Below are 14,907 nucleotides of genomic sequence, written 5' to 3' on the forward strand. Positions count from 1 at the left end.
CGGGCACTGAGGATCCTTCTCTGTGGCCTGCAAAATTTCAGATATTTCAGAATATTTCAGGTTCTGTGACAGAGGCAGAGCCCACGCGAGCCCAAAAGGACCAGCAGATGCATTGGGGCCATGTGGCCACCACAGCTCCTCTTACCTTCCTGCCAACAGATGGACTTGGAGCGGCTGCTGAGGCCATCCAGAGCCATCAATCAGATTTTTGTGTCTTGAGTGCCTTGAAAAGATGTCCCAGGAGCTTCCCCAGGACCAGGATCTGGATCTCTGTCCTCATTTTGACCAGCCTGGGCGAGGCAGGAGGAAGAGCAGAAGGGCTGAGGGTGGGCAGGAGCTCCGGGGGTGATTCCAGGCCACCTCAGGGGCTGTGGGGAATGGATCCCTATCGGTCATGGCTGTGCTTTGAGAGGGCCTTCAAAAGCCAGGGCATCCTTTGCATGACGATGATGACGATGATGACGATGATGATGATGATGATGATGATGATGATGATGATGATGATTCAGCAGGTGTTGGAGTTGGTGTCCCTGGCAAGCCCAAGATGCGAAGGTCCCTCTCTGCTCAGTGGCACCAGCAGCACAGCCAGCGCAGGGTTGATTTTTGCTGATCACTCAGGGCGCTGAGGATCAGGCTGGTCTGAGCTGCCAGGGCACGGATGTAGGGATCCTCGTCTCGTGCTTCCATTGTGCCAAGTTCTACAACAAAAATGGAGCCAGGATGAGGCCTTGTTGGAAGCGTTTCCCTCCCTTTTCTCCCCTCACCTTTCCTACCCTTTTCTACCCTCACATTTCCTGCCCTTTTCTGCCCTCAATTTTCCTACCCTTTTCTACCCTCATATTCCTCTCCCTTTTTCTCCCCTCATGTTCCCCACCATTTTCTCCCCTCACCTTTCCTACCCTTTTCTCCCCTCACCTTTCCTACCCTTTTCTGCCCTCACCTTTCCTACCCTTTTCTCCTGTCACGTTTCCCTCCCTTTTCTCCCCTCACATTTCCCACCCTTTTCTCCCCTCATGTTTCCCTCCCTTTTCTCCCCTCACATTTCCCACCCTTTTATCCCCTCACATCTCCCTTTATTCCCCTCATCATAATCCCCCAAGGCTCCCCACTCACTGAAGAGGACGGCAGCCATGGTGTCCTTGTTCCGCTCTGTCAGGTGCCGCGCAGCAAGCCCTGGGCACAGAGCTCCATCAGCCCCTGCTCCTCATCAACATGGCCGCCCTGCCCTCCCCTCAGCAGCCCGGGGCTGGAACCAGCCAAGGTGGCCACCAAAGCCACCTGCGATGGCGGGGAGGGCCCAAGAGGGACCCTGGGGACTGGGACTCACCATAGAACCTGAGGGCCGCCTCTCGCAGCGGGGCCTGAGGGCTCAGCAGGTAGCGCTGGCTGTCCAGCACAAATTGTTCAGCCCTGCTGCTCTCCTTGGCCAGCTGGAGAGAGGACAGAGGTGTGGGCATTTGTCAGAGCAGCCCCATGGCTCAGAGCCCTCCCTCATCCCAGGGCCACGGAGGGGACATGGAGGACATGGAGGAGGCTCCTGTTCTTGAGCCAGGGGCGAGGGTGCAGCTCCAGGCTTTGGGCCCACGTGCAGAGCTCACATCCCTCACATCCCTCTCCCAGCCTGGGGCTCATCCTCACCAAGCACTCGCCCATCTTCCATAGCTGCTCTTTCTGTGCCAGCTCCTTCAGCTCTTTCCACTTGAGGAGCTCAGCTACAGCCACAACGGCTTCCTTGGAGGCCTGGGGGACAAAAGCTGCGAGGTGGCACCAGGGCCTGTGGAAAGAGCCCAGGCCACAATGGCCGGGACCCCCGAGGGGCGTCAGTGACCATCTCTGGGCCACTGCTCAGACATCGGTACCTTGGCCACGCTGGGGGCCTGGTCGCTCATGTGAAGGACAAGCTGGACCAGGGGCTTCCATGACTTTCTCCTCATGGCTTTCTTGTCCCTCCATGTGGTTTTGCCCAGCAGCTCTCTGAAGAGGGAGATGGAGCGCTCCCGCAGACACTCTTCCTCCTGGTTAGGGAGGAGGAAAGGTGAGCTTTGCACACAGCGGTTTCCTGCCCGCGGCCAGGAGGGGCTGAGATGAGGTTTCCTGCCCTTTTCTCCCCTTAAATTTCCTTCCTTTCTCTCCTCCCCCCCACATTTCCCACTCTTTTCCCCCTCATGTTTCCCTTTTCCCCTTACCTTTCCTGCCTTTTTCCCCTCACCTTTCCTGCTCTTTTCCCCCCCTCATGTTTCCCACCCTTTTCTCCTCTCACATTTCCCACCCTTCTTCCCCTCATGTTTCCCTCCCTTTTCTCCCCTGATGTTCCCCACCATATTTTCCCCTCATGTTTTCCTCCCTTTTCCCCCCTCACATTTCCCCCACTTTTCCCCCCCTCACATTTCCCTCCCTTTTCCCCTCACACTTCTCTCCCTTTATCTCCCGTCACATTTCCCTCCCTTTTTCTCCCCTCACCTTTCCCTCCCTTTTCTCCCCCTCACATTTCCTGCCCTTTTCTCCCCCTCACATTTCCTGCCCTTTTTTCCCCTCACCTTTCCTGCCCTTTTTCCGCTCACATTTCCCATCTTTTTCTCCCCTGACATTTCCCACCCTTTTCTCCCCTCATGTTTCCCCCCCTTTTCCCACATTTCCCTTTTCCCCCTTACCTTTCCTGCCCTTTTTCCCCCTCACGTTTCCCTCCCTTTTCTCCCCTCACATTCCCGCCTTTTTCCCCTCACATTTCCCACCCTTTCTCCCCTCACCTTCCCCACCATTTTGAGACCAAAGTCCATGCTCCAGGCTCCCAACCCAGAGCGGACAGAAGCCCAGCTGGGCTGCAAAGCCCAGAATCCATCCCAGGAGAGCCCAGGGGAGCAGGACCTGCTCCCAGTGCTGCTCCCAGGGCCCCTCTGCAGGCTCAGGCTCAGCCTTACCGCATCAAAGAGGCTGGAGAGCCTGTGCACGGCCTTCAAAGCCATGCTGCTGGCCTCTTTCTTCTTCAGCTGCCCCAGAATGTTGTGCATGGTGCCCAGGGCCATCGCTGAAATTTCCCAAGACCAATGTCCCAGGAATTTCAGCATCTCGGGCAGGAGGCTTTTCATTGTTTTTGCCTGCGTACAAGACGGTTTCCATTCTGTGAGAATTTCTGGGCCTGCTCAGCTCCCAAAACAGCCACCAGGCCACATCATGGCAGGCAGGGCGTTCAGAGCAGTCACCCCAGCAGCTGACTCCCAGCCCAACCAAGCCACCATCTTCTCTGAGACCTCAGAGTCCAGGTGTCACATTCTGCCCCTGACAGATGCCTGCTCACCGTCTTGGCGCTCTCCGACAGCGTCTCCAGAGCCCTGAGCACCAGAGGGACCATTTCCATCTTTGGTGAACTCAGAAGGCTCAAGTTCTTGTAGAGTGGACTTATTCCTTCCGCCAGCATGTTATCGTTGGCCAGCACCTGGGAAACAAGCAGCAGAGAGCTGGCAGGGCTCCCCTGGCACGGCTGAGGGCGAGGGCACGTGGGCTTTTCCCTGCGGACTCACGTATAAGAAAGCGAGGCACGACTTCTGCTCCGCGGTGAAGATGTTGCCGTGCCAGATGTGGACTTGGACCTGCAGCTCCTTCAGAACCTTCTCCAGAGTCTGGCGCGCAGAGAACATGGCCGTCCACAGACCGACTTTGTCGCTGCAAGGCAGAGCGCTGTCAACATGGCTGCCTCGGCCACCACCGCCCTGCCTGGCCTTGGCGCGGCCTTGGGTCTGGCAGCCGCAATCTCCCCACGGGGAAAAAGCTCTCCAGGTGGTCAGGGCCAGTACCTGAAATCCGGTGGGGCCTCCAGAGCTGTCGTGATGACCTTGTCAGGCCAGTTATTCACCAGGAAGACAAGCAGGGAGTGAAAGCTGTCAGCGGTTGCTGTGTTTTTCTTGTTACAATACTGAAAGATGTGTCTCACAACCTTTGGCACCTGCAGGGAACACAGGTCACGGTGGTGTTGCTGTATCTTGGGCTGCCCTGCCCATCCCTTTGTCAGGATTTAAATAATGCAGTTAACTCATCTCAAAGCACTGCCAAAGAAGGAAAATCTGACATAAAATAAGTCACCACACCAGGCACAGATGGCAAAAAGGTGTTAATTCCAGATCTGAACGGAGGTTTGGAATCAGCACCCTGGACAAAATGCCAGGGAAAAGCGCAGACAGCACCAAGAGCAAGAGCAGGTGAGGCAGATCTGGCTAAGCTGCCTCGAGGTGGCTTCAGCAGCGTCCCTTTGAGAGGGAGGGAGGCAGGAACCTGACAGGGCTCAAGGGCAAAGCAATCCCACCACAGGTCACTTACATCCGTCAGCCACATCTCAGGGCAATTCATGGCCTCCTCCAGAAACTCCCCCGGCCCATCCTTGTTCATGAGGTTGCAACGTCCCAAGATCTCGATGGCCTCAAGGACGACTCCTGTCCTCTCATCTGGCCCGAGGTATCTCCCAAAGGCCTGGGGCAGGAAGGAAGGGAGCAGAGGTCAGTGCCAGCCAGTGCCCTTTTCCTCCCTCATGTTTCCTGCCCTTTTCCCCCTCATGTCTCCCGGCCTTTTCTCCCCTCACATTTCCCCCACTTTTCCCCCTTCCTGTTTCCCCCACTTTTCCCCCTTCATGTTTCCCCCACTTTTCCCCCTTCATGTTTCCCCCACTTTTCCCCCTTCATGTTTCCCGCCCTTTTCTCCCCTCACCTTTCCCGCCCTTTTCTCCCCTCACATTCCCCATCATTTTCTCCCCTCACCTTCCCCACCATTTTGTGCCCTCACATTTCCCACCCTTTCCTCCTCCCATTTCCCGCCCACAATTTCTCACAATTCTCATTTCACCAGGGACATCCCCTCTGGTCCTGGGCCCCATTGCACACACAAATCCCCCTGCTGATGCCCCAGGGGAGAGCCCCAGCAAGGTGGGATGGCTCCATACCTGAACTTTGCAGGCGCTGGACGCGTTCACCCAGGAGGTGATCTCAGATTCCCAGTGTTCTGGGGGCTGGACACGACTCTCTGCCGTGTCACCTAAAAAGAGGTGATGGTGGCACCCACACCAAGAACAAGGGCCCATCACAAGGCCAAGGAGATAAAGAGGTGTATGTGGGGAATGCAGCCCACCACGGCTTCTCTTACATTTCTGCTCAGAGAGGATCGTCATGAGGGTGCAGAGAATTTCCACCACCGTTGAGATGCTTTCCTGTGGCTTGAACAACTTGAAAAACAGATGGCCCACCAGCTTCCCCAGGGCTGGGATCTCGATCTGTCCTCTGGGAGCATCATCGCCCTCATCTTCATCATCCTGTCCTCTGGGAGCATCATCGCCCTCATCTTCATCATCCTGGGCCAAGCAGGGGAAGAGCAGAAGGGTTGAGGTGAGGTCTGAAGGCATTTGGGGGCTGTGGCTGTACCAGGACACAGGGATGGAGGGTGACCCGTCCTTACCTCCTTGCTGGCGATGACAGCCAGCAAATGGCTCACCAGCTTGATCCTGTCCATGACCCTCTCCTGCACTGCTGCCACGTCAGAGAACAGGTAATCCAGCAGAACCTGCGGACAGAGAAGCTGCAGGTGAGAAGAAAAAGTTCTTTCTCCCTCGAGAAAGAACTTTTGCAGATAACAAGCTCTTAAATGTCAGTGCATGACTGATAAGAACTACAGCGTCCCATCGGGAGATGCTCCGCCCAGAGGGAGGAGCCGAGCATTTATAACCCAGAAGTTCTAAAACATCAGCACAGCTTTCTCCACCGGATTGCCCAGAAACAACAGCAGCTGCTTCTTCTTCCACTAGACCTCCAGAGGAAGAATAAATTCTTTTCTACAGCACCCCCTGCTCCAACAAAACCACACCTGACACTTCAGGAGGACTGCAGCCACAATTCCAATTGGACTGCTACCAACACAAGGTGTTAGGTTGAGTTCTGACTCTGTCAGCGTTGTTCTAGTGTACTGCATTGTTTATTTTATCCTTTTTTTTAAAGAACTATTATTCCTGCTCTTTTTTTTTTTTTTTTTTTTTTTTTTTTTTTTTTTGCCTGAGTGCTCCTTAATTTAAAATTTATAGCAATTCAGAAAAGTAAAGAAAGTTTACAATCTCCATTTCAGGAGAAGCTTAGCAGACTCCTGTCTTTCCAAACCAAGACACTGACACCAACCCCAGCAGCAACAACGTGGCTCCTCTCCTGAGAAACACTTGCACCATCCTATTTTCTTCCCTATTAAAGAACTGTTATTTCCTGCTCCCTTTTTTTTTTTTTTTTTTTTTTTTTTTTTTTTTGCCTGAGAGCCCCTTCATTTAAAATTTATAGCAATTCAGAAAAGTAAAGAAAGTTTACAATCTCCATTTCAGGAGAAGCTTAGCAGGCTCCTGTCTTTCCAAACCAGGACACAAACAGCAGCAACACGGCTGCTCTCCTGAGGAACACTTGCAGCGTCCCTCCAGGCTCCCTCTGCCCTCAAGCAAATCCTCCAGGGAGGCTCGTCCGGGACAAGACTGGACACAACCCTGAGCTCCTTCCCCTCCAGAGTGAGGAGCACCCGGAGCTGCTCCTTCCACCTTCCCCACAGCCCAGACCTCCAAGATGTTCTGCAGCATCTCGCAGCTTTTGGAGCGGGGAGCGTTGAGCACCATCACCTCCAGCATGGTGTCCATGGAGAGCAGGGCCTGCAAGGATGGCAGAGAGCAGGCGGCCGTGATGCTGCGGTCCCTCCCACCCCAGGACGCTGATCTGAACTCGCAGTGGGAGGGGAGGGACGCGGGAACAGGACGCGTGCTGGTGCTGGAGCCCAGCAAGGGGTGAAGGAACGAGGGTTGGAAAGTGAAGCTCACACTGGATCTTGAGTCCAGGAGCAGCCCAGAAGGACTGGGGGCTCCTCAAGTTCTCCCAGCACTCACCCGAGTACACAGGGCCTCTTCCTCGTCTGACATTGCCGAGCACGGGCGAAGGAAAAAGACGCTGTTGAAGCAGAGCCTTAAAATCTTTTTGGTGTCCAGCGCTGCCCCGATGGTGCTGCCGAGAGAGGAGGGGCCCGGTTGGACACTGGTGATGGGAGCAGCACCTGAAGGGTGCTGCGTTTTTCAATTCCCATTGAAAAATGGGAATTGGGAGGGGAAAAAGAGTGGGAAAAGTGAGAGGAAATAAAAGAGGGACGGGCAGGGTCTGAGGGCCCTTGGGTCGGTACCTCAGTCCAGCAAAGGCGAGCATGGCGAGGCGCGGCAGCCGATTGCAAGTCTCATCCCTGGGCTCCAAATTCAGCAGCGTCTGCAGGGCACAGCTGGGCTAGAACATGGCAGCTGCCACCAGAGCCACGTCCTGCCCCTCGCAGGATAACGAGGGTCCCTGCCCCCTCACCTGGATCATCTCCACCAGGTTGTATCTGCTGCAGAATTCAATCAGGTCCTCGCAGAAATCATGGCGCACGGCGTCCCTGCACAGGCTGGAGATGCTGTGGAGGAACTCCTCCTTCTGCTCCTCGTCCTGGAACTGGGGGGACAGGGGCAACGGGACAGCGTCAAGAGAGGACACTGAGAGCCCTGAGAGAGCAGAGCCAGCAGCAGGCGCAGCCACCATCCAACACTGGTACCTTGCTGGGGTCGGTGGCAAAAGCGTGGATGAACTCCACGGAACGCCGTGAATAAACAGGGATCCAGCTGTTATCTGAGAAAGAGGGAGAGAGGGAGAGCTGCAGGGAGCGCTGTGGCGGGAGAGGGGAAGGAGCAGAAAATGGGTCCCCTTCACTGCCGGGGCCCAGCCCTGCCCAGTCCCTCAGGGCCCCTCACTCACTGAGATGCTCCACCATGGTCATCTCGATGGGCTCCTCTGCAGATCTTCTCTTTTTAGGAGTCTCCGCCTTCTCCCAGCCCACCTTGGGCTGACTTGGAGATGTCTCCTCCATTCTACAGGAGAATGGATGACTCTAAGGAAGGGGGGATAGATGGATGGGTCGGGTGAAAATCTGATGGGTTCGGGGCAAGTCGTGAGCTGTGCTCGCGGGTTTGCCGCCAGCTGCGCGCTCCCGTCCTGTCTGGTCGCTGTCCTGAGGGACACTGAGGGCTGGGGGCTGCCCTCACGCCAACAAGTCCTGGTGGCAGGGGAGGGTCCATTGTGACACCCCAGTGTTCCACACCTAACGTTCCATGTGCGGATCCCTCTTATATAATTCATTACATAGGGAAATAATTTCTTTTATATTACGTAGAGAATCATTTTATTCCTAGAGAGTAAGTTATTAAAAGCAGCAATGAAACGAAGGAAGGGTCCCGAGCTGTCAGAGGTTGAGGATGGCAAAAAAAGACCAAGGGCTGTGAGGGCAGTGAGGGGGATGGACATGGAGACAGCCAGGAGGAGTGGAAGAATCAGGAGGAAATGCCAATTTTGGGGGGGAAAATGAGGGGAGAAAAAGGCAGGAGCAAAAAGGTGGGAAAGGGGAGGGGAAAAAATGGTGGGAAATGTGAGGGGAGAAAGGGTGGGAAAGGTGAGGGGAGAAAAGAGCAGGAAATGTGAGGGGGAAAATGGGGGAAATGCGAGGGGAGAAAAGTGGGGGAAATGTGAGGGTAGAAGGCCATGAAACATGAGGGGAAAAAAGGTGGAAAATGTGAGGTAAAAAATGGGAAATGTGGGGGGAAATAGGGTGGGAAAAGTGAGAGGAAAAAATGGTGGGAAACGTGGGAAATGTGAGGGGGAAAAAAAGCAGAAAATGTGAGGTAAAAAAGAGGGAAATGTGAGGGAAAAAATGGTGGAAAAGTGAGAGGGAAAAATGGTGGGGAAGGTGAGAGGAGAAAAAAGTGGGAAATGTGAGGGGAGAAAACAGTAAGGGGAAAAAAAGGCAGAAAATGTGAGGTAAAAAATGGGAAATGTTGTGGAATAAATGGTGGAAAAGTGAGAGGGAAGAGTGTTCAGAAGCGTGAGGGGTGAAAAGGGGGGGGAAACATGAGGAGAAAAAAGGCAGAAAATGTGAGGTTAAAAATGGGAAACCTGAGGGGAAAAGAGGTGGAAAACGTGAGGTAAAAAAGAAGAAATGTGAGGGGAAAAAGGGTGGAAAAAGTGAGAGAAAAAATGGTGTGAAGTGTGAGGGGAGGAAAGGGCGGGAAAGGTGAGGGGAGAAAAGGGGGGGAAACATGAGGGGAAAAAAGGGCAGGAAGGGTAAGGGGGAGAGGCAGGAAATGTGAGAGGAAAAGGGGCAGAAAATGTGAGGGGGGAAAGTGAGAAATGTCAGGGGAAAAGGGCAGGAAACACGAGGGGACAAAAGGGCGGGAAATGTGAGGGGGGGAAAGGGAGAAAAAAAACGAGGAAAAAAGCCAGGAAATGTGAGGGGAAAAGGCGTGAAGTGTGAGGGAAGAAAAGGGAAGGAAACGTGAGGGAGAAAATGGGGGGAAATGTGAGGGGGAAATGGGAAACATGAGGGGGAAAAGGGAGGGAAACATGAGGGGGAAAAGGGAGGGAAATGTGAGATCTTCTCCTCCCCAGTTCCCTCCCCTGTCCCCGGTGCAATCCCAGGCTCCCCATTCCCAGATCCCCCCCAGTTCCAAGTCACCCCCGTTCTCAAACATCCCCCAAATCCCAGACCCCAAATTCTCCCCAAATCCCAGGCGTCCCCCTGGGATCCCAAATCCCAGATTTTTTTACTCACTGGACCAAGTGCAAGAATTTCTAATTTTATTGAGCAAAGCAAAAAGGGAGCGAGGGGGGTCTGGGAGGGACCCAAAGCGGAAGTTGGTGGGAGACCCCAACCCCGGGGTGTCCGTGAGGGTCCAGGGGTGTCCAGAAGGTCCTGGTGGTTCCTCTGAGGTTCTCCTGGTGCCCCCGAGGTTCTGCTGAAGGTTCCTCGGGTCTGTGAGGGGTTCCAGGTGTGCCCAAGGGGTTCTAGAGGTGCCTACAGGGTTCTTGAGGGTCCTACAAGGGTTTTTAGGCATCTCCAGGGTTCCATATGCACCTATGGGGTTCCAGAGGTGTCTACAGGTGTCTATGGGGTTCTAGAAGGGTCTATGGGGCTCTAGGGGTCTCTATGGGTTATTAGAGGTGCTTGGGGACACCTGTGGGCACACTTGGGGACTCCTGGGCACACACCTGGGGGCACCTGGGCACACCTGTGGGCACACCTGGACACACCTGGGGACACTTGTGGAGACCTGGGGGCACACCTGGGCACACCTGGGAGTACTTGGGGGCTCCTGGGGGAACACCTGTGGGTACCTGGGGACAGCTGGGCACACCTGTGGGCACACCTGGGTGCACTGGGCACACCCAAGGGACACCTGGGAGCATTTGGGGACACCTGAGACACTTGGGGTTCACCTGGGCACACTTGAGGACACACCTGGGCACACACCTGTGGGACAGCTGGGCACACTTGTGGGCACATCTGGGGACACCTGTGGGTACTTGGGGACACCTGGGCACACCTGTGGGTACACCTGGGCACACCTGAGGGTACCTGGGGGCACCTGGGGCACACCTGTAGACACACCTGGGGACACCTGAGGGTACTTGGGGACACCTGGGGCACCTGGGCACACACCTGAGCACACCTGGGCACACCTGTGGGTACCTGGGGACACCTGGGGACACCTGTGGGCACACCTGGCCACACCCCCCTCTAACCCCTCCCCCTTTTTTTTCCCCTCCCCCAGGAGACAAACCCACCCCAAACCCAGCGCCCCCAAACCCCCTCCCCCCCCCAAACCCTGAGCCTGCGGAAAACCCCCAAAAATCGGAAAAAAACCCCAAAAACCGAAAAACCCCAAAAAGCGAAAAACCCCTGTCCTGAAGGTTCCCCTGAAGGTCCTGCAGGTTCTCACTTCTCCTGGGCGTTGGGGTGCTGGGTGATGCCTGACGCTGGACCTGGGGTCTCCATCCCGGCTTCACCGCCTGAGCTCCCCCGTCCCTCCACCCCCCGTTCCTGCACCTCCACCCTGATGGCCGCGCTCCTGCCCCTGTCCATGGTGGCCGTCACCGTGACGGGGCCAGCGCTCAGCTGCACTTTATCCTGGTTTTCCTTGAGGATGACGCAGGGGAACATGGAGCTGTCGGAGCAGCCCTGGGAGCTCCTGACCAGGCGGTTGTAGGCGGCCCCCAGGTCCTTCCTGTGAACCTTGTCCAGGGAGAGCTCCAGGCCCATCTCCACGGAGAATCGGTTGTAGTCGATGGGGTTGGAGAAGTAGATGGCCAAGGTGAAGGAGTCGGCCTCGTAGGCCAGGACCCCGTTACAGCCCCAGAACGCCGATTTGTTGGTGAACTTGCAGCTGCTGGAGGAACCCGCGGGGCACCGAGGGCTGGGGGTCACTGAGGCTCTCGCCGCTGTAGAAGTGGGTCCTGGAGAGAGGAATTTGGGGGCTGGGGTCATAGCGGGGTGGTGGGAGCACGTGGAGATTGTCCCAGCACCACGGGATCTGCTGGGACCATTGGGAGGAGCTGGGACCTGGGAGATGATCCCAGACCCTGGAGATGATCCCAGCCCTGGGACACGATCCCAGCCTGGGATGGAGATCCCACCTGGAGCTGCCCCCCAGCACCCCGAGGGTCCCTCTGATCTCCCCCCAGCCTCACCTGGGGTCCTTCAGGGCCATGTTCTGGGTCTTGTTCACGACCTTGATTTCCACAAAGCGGCTGATGTTCACCCCCATCCTGGATCAGGATCTCCTCAGCTCCCAAATCTCCTCAGCTCCGGGATCTCCTCAGCTCCGGGATCTCCTCAGCTCCGGGCTCTCCTCAGCTCTGGGATCTCCTCAGCTCCGGGATCTCCTCAGCTCCGGGATCTCCTCAGCTCCGGGATCTCCTCAGCTCTGGGATCTCCTCAGCTCCGGGATCTCCTCAGCTCCGGGATCTCCTCAGCTCTGGGATCTCCTCAGCTCCGGGATCTCCTCAGCTCCGGGATCTCCTCAGCTCTGGGATCTCCTCAGCTCCGGGATCTCCTCAGCTCTGGGATCTCCTCAGCTCCGGGATCTCCTCAGCTCTGGGATCTCCTCAGCTCTGGGATCTCAGCTCCGGGATCTCCTCAGCTCCCAAATCTCCTCAGCTCCGGGATCTCAGCTCCCAAATCTCCTCAGCTCCGGGATCTCCTCAGCTCTGGGATCTCCTCAGCTCAGGCTCTCTCTGGTTCCAGAACCTTCTCCCCCACTCCGGGCTCTCCTCCCGCTGTTCCCAGCACAGCCGGGGCTCTTTCCCCTCTCCCCAGTGACCTCCTCAGGGTCAACAGAGCCGATCATTCCCAAAATTGATGAGAACTTTCACTTTCACCAGAGCCTTCCCAAGCCCCGCCCCTTCCTTCCCTATTTTTAACCCTTTCCCAAATTTGTGTCAGAACTGCGAGTGAATGGACCCGAAACTCGCCCGGATTTGGAGAATCCCTGAAGTCACCAACCCCGGGATGTCCCCGGCTCGGGAGTTTGAGAAGTGACAGCTCCATTTCTAAAATTCCAAAGATTTATTGAACCACAAGGAGGGAGTGAAAAAGGACAGACGGACAGGGACAGGTGCACCCGCCCATGCTCCTAACAACCCTTACATGTGTGGTGATAATGCGATGGGATCTGGGGGAGGAATTTTGGGGTCAGAAGAGGAGATTTGGGATGAGGGGAGGGATTTGGGGTGGGAAAAGTGAGAGGAAAAAATGGTGGGAAATGGGAGAGGAAAAAGCCCTGATAAGCCAAGACTCTTCCAGGATTTTCACCGATTTTGGGGACCCCCCCACCCCAAATCTCGAGCCAACACTCGGTCAGGACCTCCCCCAGATTTTGCTGTATATATTTTTTCAAATATAGTTTTAGGTTATAACACAATGTTAAAATAGAAACTATGTATGTGGGATAATTTTTTTAAAGAAAGGGATGAGGTGCTCGCACCAGAGATATGAAAAACGCCAATCACTTGTTTTTAAAATTTTTAAAGTCTAATAATAATAAAATGTTTATAAACATAGTAATATAATTAGAGTAATAAAAATTTGGACATTTAGGATTTAGGACGAGACGATAAATTAAATTTGCTTTAAATTGGGAGGTGCAGACGTGTTGTCATTAAAGGGACATTTCTGCTTCTTAATGAGCTGCTGAGAGTCTGTGAGGGGGCAAAAGGGAGGGAAAAGTGTGGGAAATATGGGGGGAAAAACGATGGGGAACATGAGGGGGAAAAGGGTAAGAAATGGGAGGGGGGAAAAGGGGAGGGATGGGGAAAAGAGGAGAAAATGGAAAAAATGTGAGGAGAAAAGGCAGGAAGTGTGAGATGAAAAAGGGCAGAAAATGTGAGGGGAAAGTGAGAAATGTGAGGGGAAAATAGTGAGAAATGTGAGGGGAAAATAGTGAGAAATGTGAGGGGGAACAGGCAGGAAACATGAAGGGAGAAAAGGGAGGGAAACGTGAGGGGGAAAAAGGGCAGGAAACAGGAGGGTAAAAGGAAGAAAAACACGAGGAAAAAAGACAGGAAATGTGAGGGGGAAAGGCGGAAGTGTGAGAGGAAAAAGGGCAGAAAACGTGAGGGGAAAAGGGTGGAAAAAATGAAGGGAAAAAATGGTGGGAAACGTGAGGGGAGGAAAGGGCGGGAAACATGAGTAAAAATGGGGAATGTAAGGGGGAGAATTACAGGAAAAGTGAGAGGAAAAAATGTTGGGAAACGTGAGGGGAGAAGAGGGCAGGAAATGTGGGGTAAAAAATGAGAAATATGAGGGATAAAAGGGTGGGAAAAGTGAAAGGAAAAGATGTCGGGAAATGTGAGTGGACAAAAGGGTGGGAAATGTGAGGGGGGGGAAAAAGTGGAAAATGTGAGGTAAAAATGGGAAACATGAGGCAAAAAAGGGTGGAAAAAGAGGAAAAAAGAGGAAAAGGGAGGGGAGGAAAGAGCGGGAAACGTGAGGGGAGGAAAGAGCGGGAAACGTGAGGGGAGAAAATGGAGGGAACCATGAGGGGAAAAAGATCAGGAAACGTGAGGAAAAAAAGGGAAAATTGCAAGACAAACGACAGGAACCCAAGAGTCCCATGATCAGGGTCCTGCTCTAAATGTTTCCCTGAATAAATTGCTTTTTGGAACAAGACATCCGAGACCGTGGAGTTGAAGCAGTGAGGAGAAAAATCTGGGCCTGACCAGGAGAATCCAAAGCCATGGAACATTCCCTCCACCTTTGCTCCCACGGAAAGGACCAAGAACCCATGGGAGGAAAAAAGATTACAGCACAAGATGGAAAAATTGTAAGTTTTACTCTTGTAAATTTTATTTTTGTGTGGCCAGGAAGGCGCGGGCAGATGGCGGCAGGGCCTGGGTGGGATTCAGGGGGGATTGGGGTGGTTTTGGGGGATTTTGAGGGGGTTTCAGAGGTTGAAAAGGGTTCTGAGGGGAAGATTGTGAGGGGGAGAAGGAAAAAATGGGGTATGGGGTGATTTGGGGCAGAAACAGCAGGATTTGGGGTGATTTGGGGCAGAAACAGCAGGATTTGGGGGGATTTGGGGCAGAAACAGCAGGATTTGGGGGGATTTGGGGCAGAAACAGCAGGATTTGGGGGGATTCGGTGGATGGGACTGAGAGGGATTTGGGGATTTGGCCGTGTGGGTACTGGGAGGGATTTGGGGTGGGAATGGGAGATTTTTGGTGTGAGGATAAATTTGGGGTGCAGGGAGGGAATGTGGGGGCTTGGAGCAGGATTTGGGGTTCAAAAGGGGCTCCTGGAGGTGGAAAATTTGGATTGAGGGGGAAAAAGAGGGGGAGTGGGGCAGAAAAGGGAATTTTGGGGTGGGGAAGGGTGAGGCTGGGACATCCCTCAGAGGAAAATTGGGGTTTTAGGGTGAGAACTGGGGGGTGCCCCCCTTTTCTACCGTATTTTATGGCATGTTGTGGGTGTTGTTGAGACCTTTTAATTGTTCCCAAGGCTCTGTGAGGGTTTTTTTTTTGGGGAAAGGCGGGAATTTGGGGGGTCAGCAAGGGGGTAGAG

This window comes from Molothrus ater, unplaced genomic scaffold, assembly GCF_012460135.2.
Source record: "Molothrus ater isolate BHLD 08-10-18 breed brown headed cowbird unplaced genomic scaffold, BPBGC_Mater_1.1 matUn_MA653, whole genome shotgun sequence".
NCBI lineage: Eukaryota > Metazoa > Chordata > Aves > Passeriformes > Icteridae > Molothrus > Molothrus ater.